General features: G+C 46.5%; 1 protein-coding gene across 12 annotated transcripts in view; it reads left to right on the top strand.

Annotated features, from left to right (window-relative positions):
• Positions 1–13157, top strand: part of Gpr160 (G protein-coupled receptor 160) — a 77507-nt gene that overhangs the window by 18015 nt on the left and 46335 nt on the right. For 4 of the 12 annotated variants that reach the window (XM_063282358.1, XM_039102868.2, XM_063282359.1 and 1 more), the window contains exon 1: positions 1013–1150. The exons of 4 other annotated variants lie outside the window; for them this stretch is intronic. The gene's annotated coding sequence lies outside the window, so the exon portion shown is untranslated. Of the gene's footprint in view, positions 1–1012; positions 1151–1207; positions 1347–13157 lie in introns of those variants that run through there. 4 more of the 12 variants (XM_008760935.4, XM_039102865.2, XM_039102866.2 and 1 more) reach the window with 2 other exon arrangements.

Genomic DNA, 13157 nt, shown 5'->3' with positions numbered 1-13157 from the left:
ATTGTCTGCTCTGCTAAGCCTAGTGTGCAAGGTTGGAATACAGTTAAAGAGATGTATGGCTAGCTCTGTCTGATGTGCACACTCCACAGATGGTGGCTGCTGTTTTTCTTAGGTCCATGAACTGCACACCTACTTCTCTGCCCCCAGGGGAGCTCTGGGCTGAAACACCTCACAGCCTCCCTTGATTTCATCATCTCTTCTTTCTTCTAGGGTGTTTCCTCTGAACTGGGAGGTGGGCAAACCCTAATTCCCCTTACAGCCCACTTTTAACACCCAAGGGGCCTTTACTACCCTGTCAGGCCATTTCTGAGGTCCTGGCAAGGTCAGTTCAGCCCCACCGGGAGGTAGAAAGGCCCAGACTACAATTCTACTCATGGATCCGCTTGGAGAGCAGTGGGAGGCAAGCGAGCGTGCCCTGTGTTAAATGTTTAAATGACTAACAACCCATAGGTTCTCAACAAATACTTGCTGAATTAACACTGGCCGGCAGAGAAAGAATTTCAATGTATGTTATTGCAGGTCTTGATTTTGAAAAATCAGAATTTATGGTGCACCAAGGCAGCTGCTTAGCGGCTCGAGTCTTGTAGCCTCGGGAACATACTCATCTGCAGACAATTGCCAAAAATTAAACTTGAGAAACAGAGCAACAGCATGTTGGGTGCATCTTAGGCTAGGCAGTCTTCTGCCTACTCAATTGGTCAACTGGGTCGCCTCTGGTCGCCCAACCCACGGGGGCGTCCTACACAGTCAGCTCGGGAGTGCGCGCTTGCAAGCTATTGGAAACTAGAGCTTGTTTTGTTTTGTTTTTTCCAGTATGAGCCAGAAGAGTGACCACGGTGACTCACGAACCTTACCTAGAGCACTCAGGGCCCGGCTAGGCTAAGAGCAAAAAGAGTATCCAAATTATTCTGGCGGTAACCACGGACAGGAGGCGGGGCGGGCGGGGAAAGCGGAGGTGAGCCTTGCGTGGCCCGCCCCTCGCCCCGCCCCTCGCCCCGCCCCCTTGAGGAGGCTCACCTGGGGCGGGCGGAGCGGAGGTGGGCGGGGGGAGCGGAGGTGAGCGACGCGCGGCTCCGCCCCTCAGTCAGTCACGGAGGTTGGTGGCTTCAGACCACTCGTGCTTCGCGGGGGCTGACGAGTGCTAGCGGAGGTGAGCGCACGACTTGTGGAGGCCACTGGCCTGTCGCGTCACGACGAGGCTTCCCTTCCTAGGACGCAGGGTGACGCCGCGGAGCGGAGCGCGAAGCTCTGCGGACGTCTGTGGCGGACGAGGGGCAGTGTCCCACGGGTGCTGGGTCCCCACGAGGCGGTTCCGAGCCTGCTTCTGCAGCAGGCAGAGGCGTGAGGTGGGTGTGTGGCGTTCCTCGCTGACTTTCTCGGCACATGCCGAGCCGTTGAACCCGGTCAGGGAGCCCCGGGTCACAGTTGTTCTGCAGGGCGGTTGGTACTGGAACTCGGCAGCTGGCTCGGGGACCCGCCCTGGGGAGCCAGGCTGAAGCAACTTCCCACGTTCTGCAGTGGTGGCCAAACAGTGGCAACCCTCCACCATGTCCCTGTTCCCTTGCGGAGGCTACCACACCCACCTGTCTACAAGGAAGGAGAAGGAAATACGCCCGCTTCGTCCCTAATTTGTGCAAATGATCTGATTAGGGCATTGTTCTCAGATCCCAGAGATAGATCTTACCTACGATGACAAAGGACACGCGAAAAGTGGTGCTTTATATTTATAAATGTATACAAGCACACATTGGCACAGCCTATACCTAGCGTTTCCTTTTGACTCAAGTTCTTAAAGTTAACAGGGGTAGGCTCCTATGATAATTTCAGGTAAAACAGAGACCTAACAGAGCAAAACTTGTGGAACTTGACTGTGCCCTGGTTTTGGAATGTTCTGGAATCTGAGGAAATACTTTTAATTTTTGAAAGGGTATTATAATTGTATTTTACCATTTTAAAACATCTCTGTCTGTATGTCTGTGCTCTGTCTTCCTGTGTGTACACATGTTAAAGAGGACAACTTTCGGGAATAGTCTTGGGTGTTAGTGGTTGCTTCTCAGGTGTTCTGGCTTATGACAAGAGCCCTTAGTCCATGAGCCATCTTGGCTAGCTCCACAATTACGTTGTTTAAAAACTGATCTTTTTAGAATTACTGACTGAAGTTGAAATATAAATTGAGGATTGTTTCATTTTGGGGCTGCTGGAGTACACTGGGCCATGAAAGATTGACAGCCAAAGAAGGATGTTAAGCATCCAAGTCCTTACTCTATTTTTGCATTTGTTTGACATTTCCCTTTAAAAGTCACACCACTATCTTTCCCCTCAGAAGGCAAGTCACCACAGGTGATTCTAGCTTCAGAGACTACCAAATATAATTATTTTTTATAAATTAGATGTGAATATTGCCTCATCAGACTGATTGAAAAGATCTCTCTCTCTCTCTCTCTCTCTCTCTCTCACACACACACACACACATGAAGGCACAGTGTTATGTTAAGTAGATCAAGTTGATGCAGGTAGGTGCTGGCTCAGCTTTACACACACACACACACACACACACACACACACACACACACACACACACACCATGAAGGGGCTAGGCTGCCTCCAGTCAGGCAGTTTTGTATCAAATGTGCTAGCATTTTTTCCAATGGCTCAAATCCCTTCTAAGTTACACTCAGCAGAAAAACAGCCTAGGCTTCCGGTGTGGCTCAGCGGCAGAGCATTTGCCTGGCATGCTCCAGGGCCTGGGTTGGGTGTCCAGGACCCCTCCGTTCCCCAAAAGAGACCAGAGTAGTGAACATCCATGTGGTCTGTTTATATCATCACATGCACTTCTGTGATATTCTGCATGTCAAGAGTTTATTCAACGATGGAGATAGCATAAGATGAGCGGGGATGTACTTAATCCTTGAAAAAGATCTGTATTGTTTTCCATATTTACTCCACTTCCAGGATCATAAAACAAATATCCAGCCAAGAGCTGACTCCTTCAGTGTTACATGGTCCATGCTATGCTGCTCTTCTTATCTGTGTGGAGAGGTGTTTGTGTTCGTCTAGCTTAGTTCTTTTTCTCTGGGTTCTATACTGTAATTCTTAATGTGTTCTACCATGTCTGCCTGGCAGATTGTGAAAGGGTGGGATCCCAAGAGGGAAGGGCTGAAGTTTGGTAAACAAAGAAGGGAATGCCGACTCCTTTGCATTAAAGAAAGGCACTGCATAACACCCTGCCTGTGACCCTTCACCTGTGATTGATGAAGTGTTAGGAGAATCACCTCGAAGGGATACCTCATTCTTGAGTCAAAATGAATTGTGGCCTAGGAACAGATACTCAGGTTGGCCCAAATAACACATTCTAATGTGGAAATTGTTTCATCATGATTTTTTATATTTACAGAACAAGAGAAATCATAAGATAAATCATTTAAATTATACATTGATGGAAACATGAGAAGGCTATCACAGCAAAGAGGCAAAAGCCTTGCCGTGGGCCTCGGATACTGTCTGATATGTCCCTAACACTCGGGTAGTGGAAGCTAGTGGTCCTACTAAGTTAATACATTCCAAACGACTTTACTTGATAGTCACAAAGATGTTGGGTCAGACAGAATAGGACAATGAGTGGTTGTTAAGCCAACTAAAGATAGCACAAAATGGTTTGGTTCTAGATCTACAACATTCTAGTTCCCCAGTCACAGAGTTCTCGTCAATTAAACCATATTCATCTGCAGTCACAGAGTTCTAGTCCATTAAACCATTTACATATATAGTGGAGTGTTTTGTTTCCCTTCTGGAAGTTTGGTCCACGATACCTCAGTAAAATTGTTTGGTGTCTGATTCAGTTTTCTTTGCATGAATAAAATAAATATGCGATGGTTGCCAGGCACTTAGATCCATAAGTCTACTACCTTAGCTTCTGAGAAATTAGGCAAGCATTGATAGGTTCCTTTATGGTTTTGTCAGATGAGGTGGGAGGTATGTTTCCCTTTTCACCTCCACTGTTGTGACCATCTCCAGTTTATGGAGGGTTAGGATATAAAGGCTAGAACATGTGGACATCAACTATAAGCTAACATTCCTTTCCGTAGGTAAAGGAGACCTGGGCTACAGGTTACCCCAATGTCTCTGTCCTCTGTTACCTGGCTGAGAGAGGGCACTTAAAGGATCCGTCCGTTTTAAAGGAAGAGTGCCAGTGGTTTGCTGAGGTAGCATCTTTACCCATGTCAGGCGTCAGCATTCTTTGTGGGCCTATTTCTTTGATAGATACAGAGTAGATTTTTTTTAAAATGTACACAACTGCTTAAGACAGTTTATTTAAAACTATCCCCAACCTTGAAGGATCACAGTTCTCTATCAGTGGGTGAATGGATTGACAAATTATATTCATGCAAAGAAAGATACCGATATGTAGTACTAAGTGACGTACATAGCATAGATACATCTGTAAAGCAGTTTGCTAAGTGAATTAACTCCTACACAAACACCCACATTATAAAAATGTTTATTCTTGGAGAATTTCATATATTTTGACCCCATCCACCCTTGGCCCCCTCCTCACCTTTATCTTCCTACCCACCCAACTTCTAGTTGTTGTTGTTGTTGTTGTTGTTGTTCTCCTCCTCCTCCTCCTCTTCATTCTTTTCCTCCTCCTTTTTCTCCCCCTCTTTTTCCTCTTCTTTCTCTCCCTCCTCTCCCCTTTCTTCTTTCTTCTCTTTGTCCTCCCCCTTTGCCTCCTCTTCCTTCACTTCCTCCCCCTCCTCCTCCCCCTATCCAGTCCAATTTATTTATCCAATTACTCTTGGGTATGGGCTCTGCCCTGTAATGTGGTTGACCTACCGAGAGTCACACAACTTAAAAAAGCCAACTCTCCCTCTCCTAGCAGCTACCAAATCCTAGTGGCTCTCACTGGTAGTGGGGTTTTATGCTCTGCCCTCCCTCCTCCGTGCAGGCAGTTTTTCTGGCTTGAGCTTGTGTAGTCTTGCGCATGTTGTCACAAATGCTATGAGTCATGTGTTACTGCCCTGCTGGATCTTGAAAACACTGTGTCTCTCAAATTATCCACCACTTTTCTTTCTGTCCCTTCTTCTTTGAAGATCCCTGGTCATTGAGTTTGATATAAATATCTCATTTATAGCTGAGCACTTCACAGTATCTTCTTCTCTGCATGTTAACCAGTTGAGGATCTCTGTGTTAATTGCCATTATTGGTTCTCTGAAGGGATGAGAGATGCACTAATCTGTGGGAATAGCCATAAGTTAACTAGGAGTTGTTTTAACACTCTATCTATTTGGCAGAATAATAGTATCAGGTTCTCCTCTGGGACCCATCAAGTCACAGGTCTGGGCCCAGTTAGCAGTGCCAGCTCTGTGGTCCATCTCACGGAGTGAGCCTTAGATACAATCAGACAGTGAGTAGTTGGTCACTCCCAGAATCTGTGCTAACCAGTGGGCATATCTTGTCGGACAACTTATGATTGTAGTTTTTAGGGCTCATAGTTGGATGACCTTGAACCTCTGGTAGTATGCATAGTACTCTGTAGCTGTATGAAAGCCAGTCAGTTGGGGTGCAGTTCCCAGTTGAGTACCAGTTGGATTTCCCCATGTTCCATGACGTAGCATGCAGTGTTTTCAGCAATAGGGTCTTGGGTCAATTTCTGAAGAGTCACCAGTTGCATTGCCAATAGCCTGGAGGGTTTGGGGATCTATGGAACACCATTGGCCAGTTCAGGATGGCCTTTTGTATCTTCTCCTTGGAGATCATCAAGCTTAGGATCCTTAAAGCCTGTTAAACAGGCTAACGTTTTAAAAGAAAAGGTGATAGTAGTCTGATAACCTGGAGACACTAGTGTCTCCCTAGCACGGAATCACTTACATCGCTATTCCAAGTCAGTTTTCTCCCTAATCCTCTAAAAAGAAGAAGTAGAAAAAGTTGCCAAGTCTCTAAGTGACCAGGGAGTGGCCTGATGCTTCCTCTTTTCTGATAGAGGATACTGCTAAAAGCCATTATAAGGAATTACCACAAATATGACACCATCTCTACCCTAATTTGTGTGGCTAAAGGGGATAAAAACAGTAGAAAGGCAGATTGCTCCCTTGTTGGCCTAGAATTGAGAGGAGAGGTATGGCACTCCAGTCAGCAGCATGCAACATTTCTGTGTTTCAATATATAAGTCTCATCTGACCCATGTCACCCCTCCTGAGAGTGCGGTAGAGGGCTATTTTGGCTTTCAGCTAAGGGTGACATTGACATCTAAGAGAGCCAAAAGTTAGCTTCAAGTCATTTTTTTTTCTTTTTTAAAAGATTTATTTGTATTTATACATATGTGTGTATTTCTGTGTATTTGTTGGCAGGGGAGGGGGATGCCAGAAGTGGCCAGAGAGGGTATTGGATCTCCTGGAGCTGGAACTATAGATGCTTGTGAGCTACATAACAAGGATGCTGGGAATCAAACTTGGGTTCTCTGGAAGAACAGCAAGTGCTTTAAATCTCTGGGCCTCTCTGCAGCCCTCTTTTGTTGCTGTTATTTTTCTAATAAAGGGTCCATGGAAGCCAGGCTAGGCTCAAACTCTGCATGTACCTGAGATGACCTTGGAGGCCTGCCATACTTGCCTCCTGCTGCGATTCCCACTTTCAGGTTTTATCTGGTTCTGGGTATTAACCCATGGTTTACTGCATGGAAGACAAGGCTGCATTCTCAACCTCTCAAGTCATTGGAAGAAGAAAACTTTAACTAAGAGTCCATGCTATTCTTTTTATTTATTATACACTTTTTTTAACTTTTGAGAGAGAGTTTCTCTCTGTAGCCCAGGGCCTCAGTGTGTATCCCAGGCTACCCCGGAGCTGTGTGTAAACCCAGGGTTCTGCTGGGGTTGCAGGCATGGTCATCTTGCCTGGCTTCATCTATGTTGTCTGGGGGAGCAGTGGGGTGATTATGTGTATATACAATGGTGTGCTCACCTGTTCGTGTCTCTAGAGGCCAGAGGTTGATGTCAGGCCTCTTCCTCCGTCTCTCTCTAGCTTGGTTTTTGAAAGATGATCTTACTGAACTTGACACTCACCATTTCAACTAGGCCAGCAAAGTAGAAAGTCCCAGGATCGACCCATTTCCACCCCAGCTTCAGTGTTAGGGTTAGAGTTGCACCCAACCACACCCGGCTTTTTTATAGGTGCTCTGGGGATCTGAACTTGCTTCCTCATGTTTACCCACCGATCCACCCAACCATGCCTCTCACAAATCTGTCGTACACAGGGTATTACAGCCCATTTTGCAGAAGGGAATCGTGCTTGGAAGGTTTACTGCTTAGCTTTACAGCCTGTAGCAGGTAGAGTAGTGTGACTAGAGTTTCAGGGCAGAAGCCCGAGCTCAGCAGTTAGGTTTAACCCCCCTCCACCCCCTACACATTCCAATATTACAATTATAAAAAAGCAAGCAATGATAAAACAACGGAAAAGGGGGATTCAGTCACCATTTTGGGAAAAGGGACAAAGGGGTCCAGCAGCCCCAAGTTCATCTTCAGGGAACCATGAACTTTAGGTTTAAATGGAGAAGGAATTGGGGTAAGGGCAAGAGATGTGAATGCATTGTCCTGATCAAGGTGTGGTCTGGCTGACAGTGTCTCATCTTGTTCTGCAATGTGGGCCAAAGAACTTGCTGTCACTCTTGTCATTTTAGGGGAGCAGTCTGGTTCCTGCAGGGCGATTACTTGTGATCTCAGAGGAGCCTCCCTCTAAAGAGACATTGCTTTTAGCTGAGGGTAGTCTGTCGTGTGAGGACGCTTCCAAGTTCCTGGGTGTCTTCTGTCCTGAAGGGAATGAACTAGGTTAGATAAACAGCTGCTCCTGGAGTAAGTAACATGCATGTGCAGAGTACGGGGTATCCGAACCGAAGCAAAGGAAGCCTGGTGCTTGGCTTTCAGCCTGCATTTATTTACTCTGCAAGTCTTGGTGCCTTTTATCAAATGTAGAATCTAACTACCTGTCACAGTAGTACTGAGAGTGGCCCTTCTCTCCGAGAGAAGTGAGGTCCACACTTCCCAGGCTATCTTCAGTGTCACCCAGTATCCCACAATTCTCATCATGCACCAGCTGCAATCTAGGTGCTAGGTTGAGAGTACAAACTCACCACACTTCCATGGCGACACACTGGGCACATGAATCATATCCAACCAACAGAAATGTCTTATTCGACCAGCTCAGAGTTAAACAGGAAAACTGAGCTTGCACTGACCAATCAGGTTTGGACCCAAGAGATGGCAGCTCCGGAGGCTAAGGTGGAAAGATCTTGGCTAGGCCCTCCATCTCAAAATGAAGTAATTCTAAGTAACAATGAGGTGGTATTACAGCCGATCAAGTGTGGAGCACATGCTTAGAGTCTCGGTAACTCTGGAGGCTGAGGCAAAAGAATAAACAAATTCAAGGCTAGCCTGGGCCATATAGCAAAACCCTATCTCAAGCAAACAAATAAATACAGCGGCTAGAGTCAGTGGTAGAGTATTTGCCTAATATCCTCCAGGCCCTGGGTTCCACAGTAAGACATTGTTTTTATTTTTGTTTGCATGAATGTACATGTAATATATATACATATATATGTATGTGTGTATATATATATATATATATATATGTGTGTGTGTGTATGCATATGTATATATCTGTATGTATGTATGTATATGCCTGTGTACATGTCGTAGGGGCACACCATAGAATGACAACTGGGCATGTATGTTTGCATGCATGGGGAGGCCTCAGACTGATGTCAGGATTGATTCTCAATCATTCTTCCACCTCATTTATTAGTCAGGGTGTCTCAGTCAAACACAGAACTCCCCAGTGTGGCTACTCAGCTAGTCAGGTTGCTCCAGGGATCCCCTGTCCCCACCCTGTAAGACTGGAGCTGCAGGCTGCCTATCATGCCACCTGTTACTGATGTGGCTTCTAGAGATTGAAACTTAAGTCCTGCTTCTCACTCAGGAAGTGCTTTAACCACTAAGCCATTTCCCTAGCCCTCAAGCACCAGAAAAAAAAAATTAAAGGGCCAACCAAAGACAAGTTCAGAGGCTCTTGCCTTCTGAGAATGTGAAAAGGCTTGAACTCTATACTACAGGTGCCTATGTCAAGAGAACATGTTAGGCTGCTGTACTGGCTGGCTTTATGTCAACTTGTTGGAAGCTCAAATCATTTAGAAAGAAGAAGCCTTACTTGAAAAACAAAAAACAATGCCCCCACTGGATTGGTCTGTGGGAAAGACAGAGGTGGGAGGGCCCAGCTTATTGCGGGTGGTGCCAGCTCTGGGTCATTGGTCCTAGTGTGTATAAGAGAGCAAACTGAGCAAGCCAGTAAGAAGCATTCCTCCATGGTCTCTGCTTTACTTCCTGCCTGATTTCCCTGGATGATGGACTACAAGCTGTGAACTGGAATCAACCCTTTCCTCCCCAGGTTGCTTTGGGCATGGTGTTTATCCCATTGAGAGCCCTAACTAGAACAGTGTCCATTTCCTCATACTCAGTGCTTTTCTGGTTTTAGTTTTGCAGAGGTGACATCAGTGTTGGAAGCCTCATGGGAATGGAGTGCCCAGAGTGGGTCATCAGAACCTCCTTGTAAGTTAGAAGGTAGGGCTTATGTGCCTTGGGAGATGCAGCCTGAGACTAGGTTCCGGAAATCACCCTGAGCTAAATCCCAGATGTGCTGAGGGGCTGCCAGGATTTGCCTTCTCCCTATTTCTGTTCTGCCCACCTGACTCCTGCTAACTGCAAGTCTCTTAGGCATGGTGTCTCAGAAGGCTCAGCTTAAATGGGAACTGACACACTTGCCCACAGCTCAGTCTTCCAGATGCTTCAATTTCCTCAATTTGAAACTTTCTGTTAAGGCTTATAGGATTGATGTTCTCATCTCTGCTGTATCTGCAGTTTCCTCACAGTTAAGGTTCTGTTGAGAAAATGGTTTCCTTCCTCATAGTCCTTGGGTCCACAGACAGGGCACCCTCAGATGTGAGCCTGTGGAGTGGTTTGGGGGAAGACAAGGCGCTGCCTTGAGGACTTTGCCAGTAGACTCGCTGTAGGTGTGTCCTAATGCATAAGCAAGGGCTGCAAATGGAATGTCTCTCTTAGACCTAGAGACATGAGCCTACAGACCAGAGCCCAGCTTATAGACACAGATGTTTTGTAAGTGGCAGGCCAGCAGGCTGCTGGTAGACCTTTCTAGAATTCTACAATTCAAGTTTTGACTGTGTATTCTGTTATGATTTCATTGCCCAGGTAAAAGAGGGTGGACTGACCATTGGCTTGAGCAAGCAAAAGCAAGACAGAACAGGCCAGAGTGAGGACAGGGTGTGTGGGGACCTACCCAGTGGCATACTTCTTCTAACAAGGTCACACCTCCTCCAGTAAGGTCACACCTCCTAATAGTGCCACTTCCCATGGGCTACACATACTGAAACCACCACACTTTGTGTAGACTTTGTCCACACCATAAAGCTAGAAGGAAGACCGAAAGTTAAAAGTGCTTTCCAGCTCTGACCTCTCTTTAGGGGGTTCTGTGTGCTGCCCCATGACCTCTCTGACAAATGGTGTGTGGGCTTCATGCGTTGGCAGCTTTGAATGTGAAAGTATTGCACCTGTGTCCTTGACTCTGAACTCAGGCCCTGGCTCTGTCACCTGGGAATGAAAAGCCTCCCTGACTGTGAAAGTCATGGAACACCCCAACCTCACCCCCAAACGTGTTCACGAGGAGCAAATGCTCCCTAACCCCCCCCTCCCCGGCTGTGGAAGTACAGGCTGTCAATAAAGAATAAGAACTGGGCACAGGAGCCTCTGGCAGGGCCTTAGGGGTTGAGTTGTCTGAATCTCTGATGATTCCTGTGCCAACTGGGGCTACACATGCCTCACAGGTGTCACGAGGGTCAAGAGCATTCTATGAAATCCTGACACAGGCACAGTGAGGACCCCATCCAACTTGCCCCTGACAATGAGAAAACACAACTCCCACCTCAAAGAGAACAAGAGAGAGTTTATTCTGGAGGCAGATATGAGTGACCATGGTTTGGGATCACAAATCCTGTGTTTTAGTAGGGAAGCAGCTTTATGAGACTTTTATAGTAACAGAACAAAGAAAGCCATAAATCAAGATTCTTTCCAAATGCGTCCGTGGCTCTGTCAGGTAGGGTTGTAGCGAGTCGGGGAGAACTGTGCTATGAGCGCCAGCATCTGCTGTCAGACACTGTCATTCCAGGTCCTTTACTGCTGAGGACTCTAGGTCTGTTCACACATTCCAAGGTCTTTTTTTCTGTTAGTCACAGGATGTGACCAGACACAGAGGTAGACAAGGACCGATATTTAGGGGTTAAAGGTAGCCCAGCATCATTGTAATTAGTTCTGCCTCTCCAGCGTTCCAATGTCCCCACAGCGCTGACTGAATCAGTCCCACAGGCTCTGCACACAGCTTGTTCCCAGAAGTCCTCGCTCACAGTCTGGTACTGTGGAGCAGTTGTGCGGTTTACTTTTAACTTGGAAAAGTATTACATTATTAACTAATATTTATACTTTAAGTATTAAACATTTTTCTATCCTCTTAAAAGGCTGTCTGGTTTGACCTTCATCCAGTAATGGGCTTTGCCAGCATCTGTCACTGTTGCCTTTTGCTGCCTGTAAGGAGAGAGAGGAGAGAGGAGAGTGAACTGAGTTTCTGGTGAGAAGTGAGCCTAGAAATGGGCACACAGACTGGGGACCATCTTCTTTATCAGAGATGGTGGCGTGAGTGCCCATTCCTTATGTCTTTGAGTACCTGCATGACTGAAGGTCTTGCTAGCTCAGAGGCTAGCAGCATTGTATGAATGGAGGAACAGCTGATTCCCTCTGCAGAGGAGAGCCCTTCCCTTCACAGCTGGTGTCCCGACCCAGTCAGCAAATGCTGAGGGAGGAAAAGTGACATGTTCTGAACCTCAGCTGTGCCTCAGGGTCAGGCCCAGAGCACCAGCAACGCAGCACATCTCACTAGGCCTTGGCCTTTGCCCTGCATCCAGCCAGCTGTTCTAGGAAGACACCCTACTCCTCAGTTAACAGAACTAAACCTGGTCCTATCTTCCCAAGCCTTGAATGGTTTCCCTTCTTTCCCCTTACCCTGCCACTCTCCACGGGCATCCTGGCCTCCCGATCCTAGCCCTGCCTTCCTTCAATTCTTTACTATTCTATAGGTTTAAAAAGAAGCAATTTCATTTGTTTGTTTATTTACTTATTAGTAAATACTTGATGAATTGGTGTCATCCTTGTACATGCTAAGCTCTGCCTTTCAGTTGTAGGGTATGTGCTGGTGAGAGGAGTCTGTTCACCTGATGTGATGATCAGTCATCTTGACTGACAGCTTGATTAGATGTAGAGATGCCTAGGGATTACTGAAGCAGGTCTCTGCTATGACTGTGACAGTGTTTCCAGAGAGGACATGTAGGAGAGCAACCAAGTATGGGCTTAGGGCCCAAGTGGAACAAACACTGAAGAACAGGGAACCCTTCACTAGTGAACTTCCATATCATTGTTATTATCACAGTGTGTGTGTGTGTGTGTGTGTGTGTGTGTGTGTGTGTGTGTGTGTGTGCGCGCACATGCGTGCGCGAGCACATGCATGAGTGGGCATGTGCTTATGTATGTGTATTTGTGGGCATGGTGCCTGTGCATGTGCATGTGTGTGTGTTTGGTGTGGGTGTATGAATGCCAGGGAACATATATGGAAGTCAGAGGACTAGAGAATCAGTTCTGGGGTTTGAACTCAGATTACCAGATTTGTACATTTTTACACACAGAACCATCTCTTTCCTGCTAATTCTGTCACAGTAGCAAAGTCTGACTAATACACATGCCTTACCCTCCCCCACCCAGGGAGCCACAGATACTAACATTTTGTTGGATTTCCTTCTCCATTTGCCTTTCGTTTTGAGACACATTCAGTCTGTAAGCCATAGGGGGCCTCAGACTCAAGGTGATGCTTTGGCATCTATCTGCTCCTGAGTGCCGGGATCGCAGGTGTAACCCAACTTTCCCCCAAACTTAGTGCATTTAACATTTTACAAACAGTGCTAGCATTTAACCTAGTTGTCATGCTGTGACTAAAGTTTACCATCTTGCTTTCCCCATGCCTTTGTAAATGGTAACAGTGTCATCTTCTTCCAGCAATTC

Source organism: Rattus norvegicus, chromosome 2 (genome assembly GCF_036323735.1).
Source record: "Rattus norvegicus strain BN/NHsdMcwi chromosome 2, GRCr8, whole genome shotgun sequence".
Lineage (NCBI taxonomy): Eukaryota > Metazoa > Chordata > Mammalia > Rodentia > Muridae > Rattus > Rattus norvegicus.
Note: the sequence above shows the minus strand (reverse complement) of the source record. Positions and strands in the feature narration are given on the sequence as shown.